This window comes from Dermacentor silvarum, chromosome 1, assembly GCF_013339745.2.
Source record: "Dermacentor silvarum isolate Dsil-2018 chromosome 1, BIME_Dsil_1.4, whole genome shotgun sequence".
NCBI lineage: Eukaryota > Metazoa > Arthropoda > Arachnida > Ixodida > Ixodidae > Dermacentor > Dermacentor silvarum.
In genome coordinates, this window is record NC_051154.1 from 415,258,959 (window position 1) to 415,278,860 (window position 19,902).

Here is a 19,902-nt window from a genome sequence, read left to right on the forward strand (position 1 = left end):
TCGGAAGAAAACCAGATGGGATGATGAAGTTAGGAAATTTGCAGGCGCAAGTTGGAATACGCTAGCGCAAGACAGGGTTAATTGGAGATCGCAGGGAGAGGCCTTCGTCCTGCAGTGGACATAAAATATAGGCTGATGATGATGATGATGAATTATCAACCTCTACTCACTGATCTGCTCTGCTTATGCATCTAAACAACAAATCATAATATGCTGGGTGCCTGGGCATAAAGACATGTTCTTGCCGACCAAATGGCCACATCAATAACATCGTACGCTATTAATCCTACAGCTGCTGTCCCTGTAACAGATTTGAAACCTTTCTTGCGTAAGAAACTGCGAAGCCACTGGCAACGCTTGTGGGATGCGGAAACAAATAATAAGCTTCACTTGATAAAGCCAGAGTTAGGTTTCTGGCCCTCTGCATCGAAAACACGGCGAACTGATGTCCTAATTAGTCGTCTCAGAATAGGACATACATATGGTACTCACAACTTTCTATTGAGTGGTAATGATCCTCCAACCTGTGGTAGATGTGGCGAGAGGCTCACCGTCCTCCACGTCCTCTTGGAGTGTCAGGAAGCCGAAAGAGAAAGAAAGAAACATTTTCCGCTAGCATATCGCTATTGTATCCCTCTCCATCCTGCTATGTTTCTCGGTAAAGAACCGCTTTTTAACACCAACGCAGTCCTCGCATTCTTGAAAGATGTTGTGCTACATGTTATTAGCCCAATAAGTTCATAGCGCATCCTCTCTCGAGAGGATGTTGCTGTGATAGTTTTTATAGCACATGCCTCCAGGCCCTTGTGTTTCAAGAGCTCTGTTTAGGCACTTGTGCTTCTTGCTAATTTTCGCATCTTTAATATTTTGTAAGTCGTTTCATCCCTTCGCAATGCATTGTTCATGTCCATAGTACACATAATTTGTCATTGCCATAATCTTATTACGTATAGATTTTACGCACTTTACAGCGACATTTTTAGGCCCATTTACAGCCATGTTCATATAGTCCACTATTCATGTACCACTAACAAGCCATTACCATCGTCTTGGCGCTCTTTGGCCACATCTGGCCCTTGCGCCAATAAGCCACAATAATAATCATCATCATCAGACATGTTCCTGTTGGAACGTACGGCATAGATCTAAAAACTGCAAAGTGTTATTCTGGATAAGCTCAAGCGTGAAACCCAGGCCCCCACCACATTCTTTAAACACTTTTAAGATATCGGTAGCTTTTTTGGTGTAGTTATCACTTGAACAAAACACGAGGTAATCATCTACGTATCGAAATGTACGTACTGTCAAGTCCTTTAGATAGTTCTGTAGCTTTTTATTGACTTGACTTAGGTACAGATCACTCAAAACTGGTGCAACTTTTGAGCCAATGCAAACTCCGGATTTTTGTACATACATTGAACTACCCCACTTTATCATAGTATTGTCTAGGTAAAACAACAACAGCTCCAAAAAAGATTCTAACGGCATGCCAGATCGCTGTGTAAACCGGAACTCATCATTGAAGAGCGTAACCGCTTCTTTAACACTGCACATAAGTTCTTTTTGTGGAAGCGAATAAAAAAGATCTTCTACATCAACACTTATTGCCGAGCACTTTCCTGGATTATTATCGGTTAGGAACACTACAACATCTTCAGAACGTCTTATCAGGAAAGGCTCTTGAATGCCAACTGAAGCCAGCACAATATGTAAAAAGGTTGACACAAGGTACTGCCACGTTCCTTTTTCAGAAATAATGGCTCTACAAGGTACATCAGGCTTATGTGTCTTAGCGCTGAAAAATATGTCAAGGTGTAGTCCTTTAGATTTTTTTACCCCTGACGCGAGGCGCTCAAGGCCAAATTGCGCAAGCAATCTAACCGCGGTTTTCTTACCTTATTTACGTTGGTCTTTTTTGAAAGAAAATTCTTATCGATAGCATTTTGAGCTTTTTGAGTGTACAAATCTTCAGGAATAACAACAAAGAAGCCTTGTTTATCCGCGATAACCAACCTTAGCTGATGTTCCACGAAATAACGCGACACACTTTCTAGGTTGTCTGACTTACGTTTTCGGGGTCATCATCATCATCATCATCATCAGCCTATATTTATGTCCACTGCAGGACGAAGGCCTCTCCCTGCGATCTTCAATTACCCCTGTCTTGCGCTAGCGTATTCCAACTTGCGCCAACTTGTGGGGTACTGTCTTGGAAATCACTGCTACACACTCAGTCACACATCGTGGTCGAAAGTCTTCCCTAGTCCATCGTGAAACTGATCTGCACAAGCTAATCTTTTCCGGAGGTAATAATTCAGGTTCACAGGCAAACTTGGGCCCTTTGTACAGAATATTCTTGATACTTCCTGGTGGTTGTTGACTGCCGAGTACCAACACCTTTCCTTGGTCCCTTGTTGGCTTGTCCTTCTTCGGCAACGAGAGACGTGCATGAGCCCAAAGGAATTCCGTGGTCTGCTCCGCGATCCTAGTCCATTCCCGGTACCGTCTTCGTTGCCCATCCACAGAAGGGTCTCTCCCGCATAATATTAGTAGCTTGTCCCTGAAGAAACGCACTTGTCGCCAGAGTTCCGAGTTCAGTATACGGCACATTCTTCGGGAGTGTCCTGTTGAAGGCTTCAAGATTCCAAACAATACCTCGACATCCGGAGGGCATCTGCCTATCCTACTGTACCATGCTACGGCTCTGGCTTTGCAAACAGTCAGTGCAATCAAAGAAGCAACATGAGCTTCACTAGAAAGGTTAAGGGGTTCACATTGAAAAGAGCCCTGTGCACAAGTAATATACTGCATAAGAATGGATAGTTGGGCGAGTTGGTACGGTAACATATTCTTGATATAAGCGCGAAGAAGACACGGACGGTGGCGGAAGAAGACAGGACGAGCGCTAACTCACAACTAAATCTTTATTGGAAATAACAAACATATCTATAAGGGATTGAAAAAACCGTAGCAAAGAAAACATCACATGGTCAAAAGGATAGCAGTCAAGCCCGACTGCACCAGTCGGGCTTCATCTTTAAGTATCGTAACAGCGCAAACAATACAGGGACAAAAGGAAGGAAAAACGACAACACGGCGCTGACTCTCAACTGATATTTTATTGAAGGATCGTCTAATATATATACAAAAAATTTTTCAAAGAACCATGACTTGCGCAAGACACAGTGATACGCCAAGGCCGTGGCGACAAACTAGGCATAATCACAAGTTGCAGAAGTAATGAAATTCCTTGTCATGGAGAGCGATCGATGGTTCACTGATGCATCCCGTGCCCCTAATCGTTATATTGTATGCCTCAGCGATTTCTCTTGTCAGCTGGTTAGTGTGTTTAAAGATGATAGAAGTCTTGTCAAAAAGGGGGCGACACCCGCATGAGTTACAATGTACCGGAAGATGACGTGGTTCAACCCCTTGAAGAAAGAGCTCATGCTCCCTAAGTCGTACGTTTACACACCGTTTTGTTTGGCCCACATACTCATTACCACAAGATAATGGTATTGCATACACAACGTGTTTAACACATTTGATGTAGCTGTTCACATGTTTAACAGTGCATTTCCCTTTTGCCTGCTTATCTTTGAGCATATTGTCAATAATCGGACATATGCGCCCTATCTTATGTTTCGCGGAAAACCAAACATCAATTCCGTACCTAGAACCTACGTTCTTTAGCCCATGCGCCATTTTGTGCACATAAGGAACTACCCCGTTTTTTCTTTTTTCATCTGACTTAGTTTTTCTGCCTTTGTTACTTATGTTTTTGACGCCAAGAAGCATACTTTCACACACAGAAGAAATGAGCACATTGGGGTAACCAGAGTCTTTTAAACGAGTAACTTGATCATCAAAGGCAATCTTGGTCATATGTATACACGACTTCTTCAGTGCAGCATTTAAGACAGTCTTCGTTATAGCTCTCTTCACAAGCTTAGAATGACCGGAATTGTAATTCAAAATGGGCTTGACCGATCTGGGATCATACTTCCAGCACATATGACTTTTACCAAAGGTTAATCGTAGGTCCAGAAATTGTAGTTGATGATTTTTAGGGAGTTCAAAAGTGAAGTTGAGGCCCATACCGTGCTGTCTGAATAGCAGTAGAATTTCATCTACACCCGTGGGGTGAATGTCACTATTAATAAATATAATGAAATCGTCAACATATCGGAAAACGCCACTAGACAATTTAGCCAGGGGACATTCCAGTTGCCTGTCAATATAACCTAGAACTATGTCACTGATGATGGGAGCCACACACGAACCAATGCATACCCCCGATTTCTGTACATAAAGATCCCCTTGCCATGACACAAAGTGGATTCTAAGTAAAAAGAAAGAAGTTCAAGAAAGGCTTCTATTGATATGCCACAACACTTAATGAAGTCTTCTTCATAGTTATCATATACTATGCACTCCTTAACACACTTCATAACCTGGGCATGTGGAAGGGAGTAATACAAGTTTTCCACATCTATGCTGAAAGCTCCTCGAATGCCCATCGAACTATCTTTTAGGTACTTGCATACAGAATCAGAATTCGCTACTCGGAAAGGGTCGACTATTTTTAGGCACATAAGATTTTTCTGCAGATATCGCGACACAATCAACTGCCAGCTGCCTTTTCCGAGACTATAGCCCTGAAAGGCATGTCTGCTTTGTGCGATTTCATGAATCCCAACCAACTGGCCCAACTTGCCGTCTTGTTGCAGTCGGGCTTGATCCTCCACGCCCCGCGGCTGTGCACCGTGGTCGCCAGCAAAGGCTTGGTCCAAGGACAACGGCCCTGTCTTATGCTATGGGGACAACCTCGCCCTCACCGATGACAACGCCCGTCAAGCCAGGCCTATTCTACGGAGACAACTCTCAGCAGAGATGCCAGTATTCCATCGGGCAATGCGAAAGAACTACACCAACTCAGACATGTAAGCGCCACATCGCACGTGACTTATTAGGACGCTTTAAGAACTTGTGAGATGATTTAAGAACTGGGGAGAGATAGTGGGAAAGGGAGAGATCAAACTCAGTGTAACGATTTTTGTCGTTGTATGGAGATTTGACGTGGAGTTATCGGTGTGGTACAATATAAATGTGTTTTGTGTGTCTTTGTCCGGATTCATGTCTCGTGCGCCGGTAACCGTGACATTTCCGCACAATCGTATAATAATATTGATAAATTTCACTTGAGAGCTGATGCAGATCAATACGTGCCACACCGGTTTCTGTCAATAAACAGGACTAAAATTTTCAAAATCAAATGGCAAAGTTACTCCATTACAGTTGATGACTCAGCACTACAAAGCACTATTGTGGCGACTGCGGAAAGAAATTCTGAGGTGCATTCGCCAAAAACGTGATATAATTATGAGACATGCCTTAGTGTGAGGCTCCGTAATAATTTTAACCATCTGGGTTTTTTAATGAGCACCCGAATTTAAGTACACGAGCTATCGCAACAGCTTTATGTGGGCGGATCACGCTACGCCTTTCTTCACGCCCTATCGCGACGGTGAAATGCACAGACGAAAGCAAGCGCCGACGCCCCCAGTCGATCGTTCAAAGCTACGAAACCAGATTTATTTATTTATTTATTAGTATACGCTCAAGACCCAGAGGGCATTAAAGAGGGGGTCGGTACAATGTAAATAAAAACAAAACAATAAAAGGAATTCGCAGGAAAACAACAACAACGTTAGTTTGCAGCTACGCCAGTATGTGTTCAGTAACTGCAGACTTGAGCAACGCTTGGTCCTCAGTGACAGCGATGGAGGGGGAAAGGTGGAGTGGGAAAAGGTGTTGCTGGCATGTCCAAGGGGGAACACGGCGTCACATCGGGGAGACGGTAGCTCGGTTCCTGCAGCTGCTTTGCAGTATCCACGTGGTAACAGTTAGCGGCTGCATCATTCCAGTACTTCCATGCCCACTGAGCGGGGGCGAAGGAGGCCAGCTACTTAAAAAGCCCTCTTGCGATGCATACGGCGATGTGGAAGACCGAGGTACGGCGAGTACAGGCTGGTACTCGCGAAGAAATGAAGCGGGCCCATCGCAACAGGCAAAAGGTGTTGCTGGCAGTCCAAGGGGGAACACGGCGTCACATCGGGGAGACGGTAGCTCGGTTCCTGCGCTGCTTTGCTGTATCCACGTGGTAACAGTTACCAAAGCCTGCACGATAAAGCAGAATGGCGATTGAGGCGGCTGCATCACTGCAGTACTTCCATGCCCACTGAGCGGGGGCGGAGGAGGCCAGCTGCTTAAAAAGCCCTCTTGCGATGCATACGGCGATGTGGAAGACCAGGGTACGGCGAGTACAGGCTGGTACTCGCGAAGAAATGAAGCGGGCCCATCGCAACAGGCAAAAGGTGTTGCTGGCAGTCCAAGGGGGAACACGGCGTCACATCGGGGAGATGGTAGCTCGGTTCCTGCGCTGCTTTGCTGTATCCACGTGGTAACAGTTACCAAAGCCTGCACGATAAAACAGAATGGCGATTGAGGCGGCTGCATCACTGCAGTACTTCCATGCCCACTGAGCGGGGGCGGAGGAGGCCAGCTGCTTAAAAAGCCCTCTTGCGATGCATACGGCGATGTGGAAGACCAGGGTACGGCGAGTACAGGCTGGTACTCGCGAAGAAATGAAGCGGGCCCATCGCAACAGGCAAAAGGTGTTGCTGGCAGTCCAAGGGGGAACACGGCGTCACATCGGGGAGACGGTAGCTCGGTTCCTGCGCTGCTTTGCTGTATCCACGTGGTAACAGTTACCAAAGCCTGCACGATAAAGCAGAATGGCGATTGAGGCGGCTGCATCACTGCAGTACTTCCATGCCCACTGAGCGGGGGCGGAGGAGGCCAGCTGCTTAAAAGCCCTCTTGCGATGCATACGGCGATGTGGAAGACCAGGGTACGGCGAGTACAGGCTGGTACTCGCGAAGAAATGAAGCGGGCCCATCGCAACAGGCAAAAGGTGTTGCTGGCAGTCCAAGGGGGAACACGGCGTCACATCGGGGAGACGGTAGCTCGGTTCCTGCGCTGCTTTGCTGTATCCACGTGGTAACAGTTACCAAAGCCTGCACGATAAAGCAGAATGGCGATTGAGGCGGCTGCATCACTGCAGTACTTCCATGCCCACTGAGCGGGGGCGGAGGAGGCCAGCTGCTTAAAAAGCCCTCTTGCGATGCATACGGCGATGTGGAAGACCAGGGTACGGCGAGTACAGGCTGGTACTCGCGAAGAAATGAAGCGGGCCCATCGCAACAGGCAAAAGGTGTTGCTGGCAGTCCAAGGGGGAACACGGCGTCACATCGGGGAGACGGTAGCTCGGTTCCTGCGCTGCTTTGCTGTATCCACGTGGTAACAGTTACCAAAGCCTGCACGATAAAGCAGAATGGCGATTGAGGCGGCTGCATCACTGCAGTACTTCCATGCCCACTGAGCGGGGGCGGAGGAGGCCAGCTGCTTAAAAAGCCCTCTTGCGATGCATACGGCGATGTGGAAGACCAGGGTACGGCGAGTACAGGCTGGTACTCGCGAAGAAATGAAGCGGGCCCATCGCAACAGGCAAAAGGTGTTGCTGGCAGTCCAAGGGGGAACACGGCGTCACATCGGGGAGACGGTAGCTCGGTTCCTGCGCTGCTTTGCTGTATCCACGTGGTAACAGTTACCAAAGCCTGCACGATAAAGCAGAATGGCGATTGAGGCGGCTGCATCACTGCAGTACTTCCATGCCCACTGAGCGGGGGCGGAGGAGGCCAGCTGCTTAAAAAGCCCTCTTGCGATGCATACGGCGATGTGGAAGACCAGGGTACGGCGAGTACAGGCTGGTACTCGCGAAGAAATGAAGCGGGCCCATCGCAACAGGCAAAAGGTGTTGCTGGCAGTCCAAGGGGGAACACGGCGTCACATCGGGGAGACGGTAGCTCGGTTCCTGCGCTGCTTTGCTGTATCCACGTGGTAACAGTTACCATAAGCCTGCACTATAAAGCAGAATGGCGATTGAGGCGGCTGCATCACTGCAGTACTTCCATGCCCACTGAGCGGGTGCGGAGGAGGCCAGCTGCTTAAAAAGCCCTCTTGCGATGCATACGGCGATGTGGAAGACCAGGGTACGGCGAGTACAGGCTGGTACTCGCGAAGAAATGAAGCGGGCCCATCGCAACAGGCAAAAGGTGTTGCTGGCAGTCCAAGGGGGAACACGGCGTCACATCGGGGAGACGGTAGCTCGGTTCCTGCGCTGCTTTGCTGTATCCACGTGGTAACAGTTACCAAAGCCTGCACGATAAAGCAGAATGGCGATTGAGGCGGCTGCATCACTGCAGTACTTCCATGCCCACTGAGCGGGGGCGGAGGAGGCCAGCTGCTTAAAAAGCCCTCTTGCGATGCATACGGCGATGTGGAAGACCAGGGTACGGCGAGTACAGGCTGGTACTCGCGAAGAAATGAAGCGGGCCCATCGCAACAGGCAAAAGGTGTTGCTGGCAGTCCAAGGGGGAACACGGCGTCACATCGGGGAGACGGTAGCTCGGTTCCTGCGCTGCTTTGCTGTATCCACGTGGTAACAGTTACCAAAGCCTGCACGATAAAGCAGAATGGCGATTGAGGCGGCTGCATCACTGCAGTACTTCCATGCCCACTGAGCGGGGGCGGAGGAGGCCAGCTGCTTAAAAAGCCCTCTTGCGATGCATACGGCGATGTGGAAGACCAGGGTACGGCGAGTACAGGCTGGTACTCGCGAAGAAATGAAGCGGGCCCATCGCAACAGGCAAAAGGTGTTGCTGGCAGTCCAAGGGGGAACACGGCGTCACATCGGGGAGACGGTAGCTCGGTTCCTGCGCTGCTTTGCTGTATCCACGTGGTAACAGTTACCAAAGCCTGCACGATAAAGCAGAATGGCGATTGAGGCGGCTGCATCACTGCAGTACTTCCATGCCCACTGAGCGGGGGCGGAGGAGGCCAGCTGCTTAAAAAGCCCTCTTGCGATGCATACGGCGATGTGGAAGACCAGGGTACGGCGAGTACAGGCTGGTACTCGCGAAGAAATGAAGCGGGCCCATCGCAACAGGCAAAAGGTGTTGCTGGCAGTCCAAGGGGGAACACGGCGTCACATCGGGGAGACGGTAGCTCGGTTCCTGCGCTGCTTTGCTGTATCCACGTGGTAACAGTTACCAAAGCCTGCACGATAAAGCAGAATGGCGATTGAGGCGGCTGCATCACTGCAGTACTTCCATGCCCACTGAGCGGGGGCGGAGGAGGCCAGCTGCTTAAAAAGCCCTCTTGCGATGCATACGGCGATGTGGAAGACCAGGGTACGGCGAGTACAGGCTGGTACTCGCGAAGAAATGAAGCGGGCCCATCGCAACAGGCAAAAGGTGTTGCTGGCAGTCCAAGGGGGAACACGGCGTCACATCGGGGAGACGGTAGCTCGGTTCCTGCGCTGCTTTGCTGTATCCACGTGGTAACAGTTACCAAAGCCTGCACGATAAAGCAGAATGGCGATTGAGGCGGCTGCATCACTGCAGTACTTCCATGCCCACTGAGCGGGGGCGGAGGAGGCCAGCTGCTTAAAAAGCCCTCTTGCGATGCATACGGCGATGTGGAAGACCAGGGTACGGCGAGTACAGGCTGGTACTCGCGAAGAAATGAAGCGGGCCCATCGCAACAGGCAAAAGGTGTTGCTGGCAGTCCAAGGGGGAACACGGCGTCACATCGGGGAGACGGTAGCTCGGTTCCTGCGCTGCTTTGCTGTATCCACGTGGTAACAGTTAGCGGCTGCATCACTGCAGTACTTCCATGCCCACTGAGCGGGTGCGGAGGAGGCCAGCTGCTTAAAAAGCCCTCTTGCGATGCATACGGCGATGTGGAAGACCAGGGTACGGCGAGTACAGGCTGGTACTCGCGAAGAAATGAAGCGGGCCCATCGCAACAGGCAAAAGGTGTTGCTGGCAGTCCAAGGGGGAACACGGCGTCACATCGGGGAGACGGTAGCTCGGTTCCTGCGCTGCTTTGCTGTATCCACGTGGTAACAGTTACCAAAGCCTGCACGATAAAGCAGAATGGCGATTGAGGCGGCTGCATCACTGCAGTACTTCCATGCCCACTCGGCGGGTGCGGAGGAGGCCAGCTGCTTAAAAAGCCCTCTTGCGATGCATACGGCGATGTGGAAGACCAGGGTACGGCGAGTACAGGCTGGTACTCGCGAAGAAATGAAGCGGGCCCATCGCAACAGGCAAAAGGTGTTGCTGGCAGTCCAAGGGGGAACACGGCGTCACATCGGGGAGACGGTAGCTCGGTTCCTGCGCTGCTTTGCTGTATCCACGTGGTAACAGTTAGCGGCTGCATCACTGCAGTACTTCCATGCCCACTGAGCGGGTGCGGAGGAGGCCAGCTGCTTAAAAAGCCCTCTTGCGATGCATACGGCGATGTGGAAGACCAGGGTACGGCGAGTACAGGCTGGTACTCGCGAAGAAATGAAGCGGGCCCATCGCAACAGGCAAAAGGTGTTGCTGGCAGTCCAAGGGGGAACACGGCGTCACATCGGGGAGACGGTAGCTCGGTTCCTGCGCTGCTTTGCTGTATCCACGTGGTAACAGTTACCAAAGCCTGCACGATAAAGCAGAATGGCGATTGAGGCGGCTGCATCACTGCAGTACTTGCATGCCCACTCAGCGGGTGCGGAGGAGGCCAGCTGCTTAAAAAGCCCTCTTGCAATGCATACGGCGATGTGGAAGACCAGGGTACGGCGAGTACAGGCTGGTACTCGCGAAGAAATGAAGCGGGCCCATCGCAACAGGCAAAAGGTGTTGCTGGCAGTCCAAGGGGGAACACGGCGTCACATCGGGGAGACGGTAGCTCGGTTCCTGCGCTGCTTTGCTGTATCCACGTGGTAACAGTTACCAAAGCCTGCACGATAAAGCAGAATGGCGATTGAGGCGGCTGCATCACTGCAGTACTTCCATGCCCACTGAGCGGGGGCGGAGGAGGCCAGCTGCTTAAAAAGCCCTCTTGCGATGCATACGGCGATGTGGAAGACCAGGGTACGGCGAGTACAGGCTGGTACTCGCGAAGAAATGAAGCGGGCCCATCGCAACAGGCAAAAGGTGTTGCTGGCAGTCCAAGGGGGAACACGGCGTCACATCGGGGAGACGGTAGCTCGGTTCCTGCGCTGCTTTGCTGTATCCACGTGGTAACAGTTACCAAAGCCTGCACGATAAAGCAGAATGGCGATTGAGGCGGCTGCATCACTGCAGTACTTCCATGCCCACTGAGCGGGGGCGGAGGAGGCCAGCTGCTTAAAAAGCCCTCTTGCGATGCATACGGCGATGTGGAAGACCAGGGTACGGCGAGTACAGGCTGGTACTCGCGAAGAAATGAAGCGGGCCCATCGCAACAGGCAAAAGGTGTTGCTGGCAGTCCAAGGGGGAACACGGCGTCACATCGGGGAGACGGTAGCTCGGTTCCTGCGCTGCTTTGCTGTATCCACGTGGTAACAGTTACCAAAGCCTGCACGATAAAGCAGAATGGCGATTGAGGCGGCTGCATCACTGCAGTACTTCCATGCCCACTGAGCGGGGGCGGAGGAGGCCAGCTGCTTAAAAAGCCCTCTTGCGATGCATACGGCGATGTGGAAGACCAGGGTACGGCGAGTACAGGCTGGTACTCGCGAAGAAATGAAGCGGGCCCATCGCAACAGGCAAAAGGTGTTGCTGGCAGTCCAAGGGGGAACACGGCGTCACATCGGGGAGACGGTAGCTCGGTTCCTGCGCTGCTTTGCTGTATCCACGTGGTAACAGTTACCAAAGCCTGCACGATAAAGCAGAATGGCGATTGAGGCGGCTGCATCACTGCAGTACTTCCATGCCCACTGAGCGGGGGCGGAGGAGGCCAGCTGCTTAAAAAGCCCTCTTGCGATGCATACGGCGATGTGGAAGACCAGGGTACGGCGAGTACAGGCTGGTACTCGCGAAGAAATGAAGCGGGCCCATCGCAACAGGCAAAAGGTGTTGCTGGCAGTCCAAGGGGGAACACGGCGTCACATCGGGGAGACGGTAGCTCGGTTCCTGCGCTGCTTTGCTGTATCCACGTGGTAACAGTTACCAAAGCCTGCACGATAAAGCAGAATGGCGATTGAGGCGGCTGCATCACTGCAGTACTTCCATGCCCACTGAGCGGGGGCGGAGGAGGCCAGCTGCTTAAAAAGCCCTCTTGCGATGCATACGGCGATGTGGAAGACCAGGGTACGGCGAGTACAGGCTGGTACTCGCGAAGAAATGAAGCGGGCCCATCGCAACAGGCAAAAGGTGTTGCTGGCAGTCCAAGGGGGAACACGGCGTCACATCGGGGAGACGGTAGCTCGGTTCCTGCGCTGCTTTGCTGTATCCACGTGGTAACAGTTACCAAAGCCTGCACGATAAAGCAGAATGGCGATTGAGGCGGCTGCATCACTGCAGTACTTCCATGCCCACTGAGCGGGGGCGGAGGAGGCCAGCTGCTTAAAAAGCCCTCTTGCGATGCATACGGCGATGTGGAAGACCAGGGTACGGCGAGTACAGGCTGGTACTCGCGAAGAAATGAAGCGGGCCCATCGCAACAGGCAAAAGGTGTTGCTGGCAGTCCAAGGGGGAACACGGCGTCACATCGGGGAGACGGTAGCTCGGTTCCTGCGCTGCTTTGCTGTATCCACGTGGTAACAGTTACCAAAGCCTGCACGATAAAGCAGAATGGCGATTGAGGCGGCTGCATCACTGCAGTACTTCCATGCCCACTGAGCGGGGGCGGAGGAGGCCAGCTGCTTAAAAAGCCCTCTTGCGATGCATACGGCGATGTGGAAGACCAGGGTACGGCGAGTACAGGCTGGTACTCGCGAAGAAATGAAGCGGGCCCATCGCAACAGGCAAAAGGTGTTGCTGGCAGTCCAAGGGGGAACACGGCGTCACATCGGGGAGACGGTAGCTCGGTTCCTGCGCTGCTTTGCTGTATCCACGTGGTAACAGTTACCAAAGCCTGCACGATAAAGCAGAATGGCGATTGAGGCGGCTGCATCACTGCAGTACTTCCATGCCCACTGAGCGGGGGCGGAGGAGGCCAGCTGCTTAAAAAGCCCTCTTGCGATGCATACGGCGATGTGGAAGACCAGGGTACGGCGAGTACAGGCTGGTACTCGCGAAGAAATGAAGCGGGCCCATCGCAACAGGCAAAAGGTGTTGCTGGCAGTCCAAGGGGGAACACGGCGTCACATCGGGGAGACGGTAGCTCGGTTCCTGCGCTGCTTTGCTGTATCCACGTGGTAACAGTTACCAAAGCCTGCACGATAAAGCAGAATGGCGATTGAGGCGGCTGCATCACTGCAGTACTTCCATGCCCACTGAGCGGGGGCGGAGGAGGCCAGCTGCTTAAAAAGCCCTCTTGCGATGCATACGGCGATGTGGAAGACCAGGGTACGGCGAGTACAGGCTGGTACTCGCGAAGAAATGAAGCGGGCCCATCGCAACAGGCAAAAGGTGTTGCTGGCAGTCCAAGGGGGAACACGGCGTCACATCGGGGAGACGGTAGCTCGGTTCCTGCGCTGCTTTGCTGTATCCACGTGGTAACAGTTACCAAAGCCTGCACGATAAAGCAGAATGGCGATTGAGGCGGCTGCATCACTGCAGTACTTCCATGCCCACTGAGCGGGGGCGGAGGAGGCCAGCTGCTTAAAAAGCCCTCTTGCGATGCATACGGCGATGTGGAAGACCAGGGTACGGCGAGTACAGGCTGGTACTCGCGAAGAAATGAAGCGGGCCCATCGCAACAGGCAAAAGGTGTTGCTGGCAGTCCAAGGGGGAACACGGCGTCACATCGGGGAGACGGTAGCTCGGTTCCTGCGCTGCTTTGCTGTATCCACGTGGTAACAGTTACCAAAGCCTGCACGATAAAGCAGAATGGCGATTGAGGCGGCTGCATCACTGCAGTACTTCCATGCCCACTGAGCGGGGGCGGAGGAGGCCAGCTGCTTAAAAGCCCTCTTGCGATGCATACGGCGATGTGGAAGACCAGGGTACGGCGAGTACAGGCTGGTACTCGCGAAGAAATGAAGCGGGCCCATCGCAACAGGCAAAAGGTGTTGCTGGCAGTCCAAGGGGGAACACGGCGTCACATCGGGGAGACGGTAGCTCGGTTCCTGCGCTGCTTTGCTGTATCCACGTGGTAACAGTTACCAAAGCCTGCACGATAAAGCAGAATGGCGATTGAGGCGGCTGCATCACTGCAGTACTTCCATGCCCACTGAGCGGGGGCGGAGGAGGCCAGCTGCTTAAAAAGCCCTCTTGCGATGCATACGGCGATGTGGAAGACCAGGGTACGGCGAGTACAGGCTGGTACTCGCGAAGAAATGAAGCGGGCCCATCGCAACAGGCAAAAGGTGTTGCTGGCAGTCCAAGGGGGAACACGGCGTCACATCGGGGAGACGGTAGCTCGGTTCCTGCGCTGCTTTGCTGTATCCACGTGGTAACAGTTACCAAAGCCTGCACGATAAAGCAGAATGGCGATTGAGGCGGCTGCATCACTGCAGTACTTCCATGCCCACTGAGCGGGGGCGGAGGAGGCCAGCTGCTTAAAAAGCCCTCTTGCGATGCATACGGCGATGTGGAAGACCAGGGTACGGCGAGTACAGGCTGGTACTCGCGAAGAAATGAAGCGGGCCCATCGCAACAGGCAAAAGGTGTTGCTGGCAGTCCAAGGGGGAACACGGCGTCACATCGGGGAGACGGTAGCTCGGTTCCTGCGCTGCTTTGCTGTATCCACGTGGTAGCAGTTACCAAAGCCTGCACGATAAAGCAGAATGGCGATTGAGGCGGCTGCATCACTGCAGTACTTCCATGCCCACTGAGCGGGGGCGGAGGAGGCCAGCTGCTTAAAAAGCCCTCTTGCGATGCATACGGCGATGTGGAAGACCAGGGTACGGCGAGTACAGGCTGGTACTCGCGAAGAAATGAAGCGGGCCCATCGCAACAGGCAAAAGGTGTTGCTGGCAGTCCAAGGGGGAACACGGCGTCACATCGGGGAGACGGTAGCTCGGTTCCTGCGCTGCTTTGCTGTATCCACGTGGTAGCAGTTACCAAAGCCTGCACGATAAAGCAGAATGGCGATTGAGGCGGCTGCATCACTGCAGTACTTCCATGCCCACTCAGCGGGTGCGGAGGAGGCCAGCTGCTTAAAAAGCCCTCTTGCGATGCATACGGCGATGTGGAAGACCAGGGTACGGCGAGTACAGGCTGGTACTCGCGAAGAAATGAAGCGGGCCCATCGCAACAGGCAAAAGGTGTTGCTGGCAGTCCAAGGGGGAACACGGCGTCACATCGGGGAGACGGTAGCTCGGTTCCTGCGCTGCTTTGCTGTATCCACGTGGTAACAGTTACCAAAGCCTGCACGATAAAGCAGAATGGCGATTGAGGCGGCTGCATCACTGCAGTACTTCCATGCCCACTGAGCGGGGGCGGAGGAGGCCAGCTGCTTAAAAAGCCCTCTTGCGATGCATACGGCGATGTGGAAGACCAGGGTACGGCGAGTACAGGCTGGTACTCGCGAAGAAATGAAGCGGGCCCATCGCAACAGGCAAAAGGTGTTGCTGGCAGTCCAAGGGGGAACACGGCGTCACATCGGGGAGACGGTAGCTCGGTTCCTGCGCTGCTTTGCTGTATCCACGTGGTAACAGTTACCAAAGCCTGCACGATAAAGCAGAATGGCGATTGAGGCGGCTGCATCACTGCAGTACTTCCATGCCCACTCAGCGGGGGCGGAGGAGGCCAGCTGCTTAAAAAGCCCTCTTGCGATGCATACGGCGATGTGGAAGACCAGGGTACGGCGAGTACAGGCTGGTACTCGCGAAGAAATGAAGCGGGCCCATCGCAACAGGCAAAAGGTGTTGCTGGCAGTCCAAGGGGGAACACGGCGTCACATCGGGGAGACGGTAGCTCGGTTCCTGCGCTGCTTTGCTGTATCCACGTGGTAACAGTTACCAAAGCCTGCACGATAAAGCAGAATGGCGATTGAGGCGGCTGCATCACTGCAGTACTTCCATGCCCACTGAGCGGGGGCGGAGGAGGCCAGCTGCTTAAAAAGCCCTCTTGCGATGCATACGGCGATGTGGAAGACCAGGGTACGGCGAGTACAGGCTGGTACTCGCGAAGAAATGAAGCGGGCCCATCGCAACAGGCAAAAGGTGTTGCTGGCAGTCCAAGGGGGAACACGGCGTCACATCGGGGAGACGGTAGCTCGGTTCCTGCGCTGCTTTGCTGTATCCACGTGGTAACAGTTACCATAGCCTGCACTATAAAGCAGAATGGCGATTGAGGCGGCTGCATCACTGCAGTACTTCCATGCCCACTCAGCGGGTGCGGAGGAGGCCAGCTGCTTAAAAAGCCCTCTTGCGATGCATACGGCGATGTGGAAGACCAGGGTACGGCGAGTACAGGCTGGTACTCGCGAAGAAATGAAGCGGGCCCATCGCAACAGGCAAAAGGTGTTGCTGGCAGTCCAAGGGGGAACACGGCGTCACATCGGGGAGACGGTAGCTCGGTTCCTGCGCTGCTTTGCTGTATCCACGTGGTAACAGTTACCAAAGCCTGCACGATAAAGCAGAATGGCGATTGAGGCGGCTGCATCACTGCAGTACTTCCATGCCCACTGAGCGGGGGCGGAGGAGGCCAGCTGCTTAAAAAGCCCTCTTGCGATGCATACGGCGATGTGGAAGACCAGGGTACGGCGAGTACAGGCTGGTACTCGCGAAGAAATGAAGCGGGCCCATCGCAACAGGCAAAAGGTGTTGCTGGCAGTCCAAGGGGGAACACGGCGTCACATCGGGGAGACGGTAGCTCGGTTCCTGCGCTGCTTTGCTGTATCCACGTGGTAACAGTTACCAAAGCCTGCACGATAAAGCAGAATGGCGATTGAGGCGGCTGCATCACTGCAGTACTTCCATGCCCACTGAGCGGGGGCGGAGGAGGCCAGCTGCTTAAAAAGCCCTCTTGCGATGCATACGGCGATGTGGAAGACCAGGGTACGGCGAGTACAGGCTGGTACTCGCGAAGAAATGAAGCGGGCCCATCGCAACAGGCAAAAGGTGTTGCTGGCAGTCCAAGGGGGAACACGGCGTCACATCGGGGAGACGGTAGCTCGGTTCCTGCGCTGCTTTGCTGTATCCACGTGGTAACAGTTACCAAAGCCTGCACGATAAAGCAGAATGGCGATTGAGGCGGCTGCATCACTGCAGTACTTCCATGCCCACTGAGCGGGGGCGGAGGAGGCCAGCTGCTTAAAAAGCCCTCTTGCGATGCATACGGCGATGTGGAAGACCAGGGTACGGCGAGTACAGGCTGGTACTCGCGAAGAAATGAAGCGGGCCCATCGCAACAGGCAAAAGGTGTTGCTGGCAGTCCAAGGGGGAACACGGCGTCACATCGGGGAGACGGTAGCTCGGTTCCTGCGCTGCTTTGCTGTATCCACGTGGTAACAGTTACCAAAGCCTGCACGATAAAGCAGAATGGCGATTGAGGCGGCTGCATCACTGCAGTACTTCCATGCCCACTGAGCGGGGGCGGAGGAGGCCAGCTGCTTAAAAAGCCCTCTTGCGATGCATACGGCGATGTGGAAGACCAGGGTACGGCGAGTACAGGCTGGTACTCGCGAAGAAATGAAGCGGGCCCATCGCAACAGGCAAAAGGTGTTGCTGGCAGTCCAAGGGGGAACACGGCGTCACATCGGGGAGACGGTAGCTCGGTTCCTGCGCTGCTTTGCTGTATCCACGTGGTAACAGTTACCAAAGCCTGCACGATAAAGCAGAATGGCGATTGAGGCGGCTGCATCACTGCAGTACTTCCATGCCCACTGAGCGGGGGCGGAGGAGGCCAGCTGCTTAAAAAGCCCTCTTGCGATGCATACGGCGATGTGGAAGACCAGGGTACGGCGAGTACAGGCTGGTACTCGCGAAGAAATGAAGCGGGCCCATCGCAACAGGCAAAAGGTGTTGCTGGCAGTCCAAGGGGGAACACGGCGTCACATCGGGGAGACGGTAGCTCGGTTCCTGCGCTGCTTTGCTGTATCCACGTGGTAACAGTTACCAAAGCCTGCACGATAAAGCAGAATGGCGATTGAGGCGGCTGCATCACTGCAGTACTTCCATGCCCACTGAGCGGGGGCGGAGGAGGCCAGCTGCTTAAAAAGCCCTCTTGCGATGCATACGGCGATGTGGAAGACCAGGGTACGGCGAGTACAGGCTGGTACTCGCGAAGAAATGAAGCGGGCCCATCGCAACAGGCAAAAGGTGTTGCTGGCAGTCCAAGGGGGAACACGGCGTCACATCGGGGAGACGGTAGCTCGGTTCCTGCGCTGCTTTGCTGTATCCACGTGGTAACAGTTACCAAAGCCTGCACGATAAAGCAGAATGGCGATTGAGGCGGCTGCATCACTGCAGTACTTCCATGCCCACTGAGCGGGGGCGGAGGAGGCCAGCTGCTTAAAAAGCCCTCTTGCGATGCATACGGCGATGTGGAAGACCAGGGTACGGCGAGTACAGGCTGGTACTCGCGAAGAAATGAAGCGGGCCCATCGCAACAGGCAAAAGGTGTTGCTGGCAGTCCAAGGGGGAACACGGCGTCACATCGGGGAGACGGTAGCTCGGTTCCTGCGCTGCTTTGCTGTATCCACGTGGTAGCAGTTACCAAAGCCTGCACGATAAAGCAGAATGGCGATTGAGGCGGCTGCATCACTGCAGTACTTCCATGCCCACTGAGCGGGGGCGGAGGAGGCCAGCTGCTTAAAAAGCCCTCTTGCGATGCATACGGCGATGTGGAAGACCAGGGTACGGCGAGTACAGGCTGGTACTCGCGAAGAAATGAAGCGGGCCCATCGCAACAGGCAAAAGGTGTTGCTGGCAGTCCAAGGGGGAACACGGCGTCACATCGGGGAGACGGTAGCTCGGTTCCTGCGCTGCTTTGCTGTATCCACGTGGTAACAGTTACCAAAGCCTGCACGATAAAGCAGAATGGCGATTGAGGCGGCTGCATCACTGCAGTACTTCCATGCCCACTGAGCGGGGGCGGAGGAGGCCAGCTGCTTAAAAAGCCCTCTTGCGATGCATACGGCGATGTGGAAGACCAGGGTACGGCGAGTACAGGCTGGTACTCGCGAAGAAATGAAGCGGGCCCATCGCAACAGGCAAAAGGTGTTGCTGGCAGTCCAAGGGGGAACACGGCGTCACATCGGGGAGACGGTAGCTCGGTTCCTGCGCTGCTTTGCTGTATCCACGTGGTAACAGTTACCAAAGCCTGCACTATAAAGCAGAATGGCGATTGAGGCGGCTGCATCACTGCAGTACTTCCATGCCCACTCAGCGGGTGCGGAGGAGGCCAGCTGCTTAAAAAGCCCTCTTGCGATGCATACGGCGATGTGGAAGACCAGGGTACGGCGAGTACAGGCTGGTACTCGCGAAGAAATGAAGCGGGCCCATCGCAACAGGCAAAAGGTGTTGCTGGCAGTCCAAGGGGGAACACGGCGTCACATCGGGGAGACGGTAGCTCGGTTCCTGCGCTGCTTTGCTGTATCCACGTGGTAACAGTTACCAAAGCCTGCACGATAAAGCAGAATGGCGATTGAGGCGGCTGCATCACTGCAGTACTTCCATGCCCACTGAGCGGGGGCGGAGGAGGCCAGCTGCTTAAAAAGCCCTCTTGCGATGCATACGGCGATGTGGAAGACCAGGGTACGGCGAGTACAGGCTGGTACTCGCGAAGAAATGAAGCGGGCCCATCGCAACAGGCAAAAGGTGTTGCTGGCAGTCCAAGGGGGAACACGGCGTCACATCGGGGAGACGGTAGCTCGGTTCCTGCGCTGCTTTGCTGTATCCACGTGGTAACCGTTACA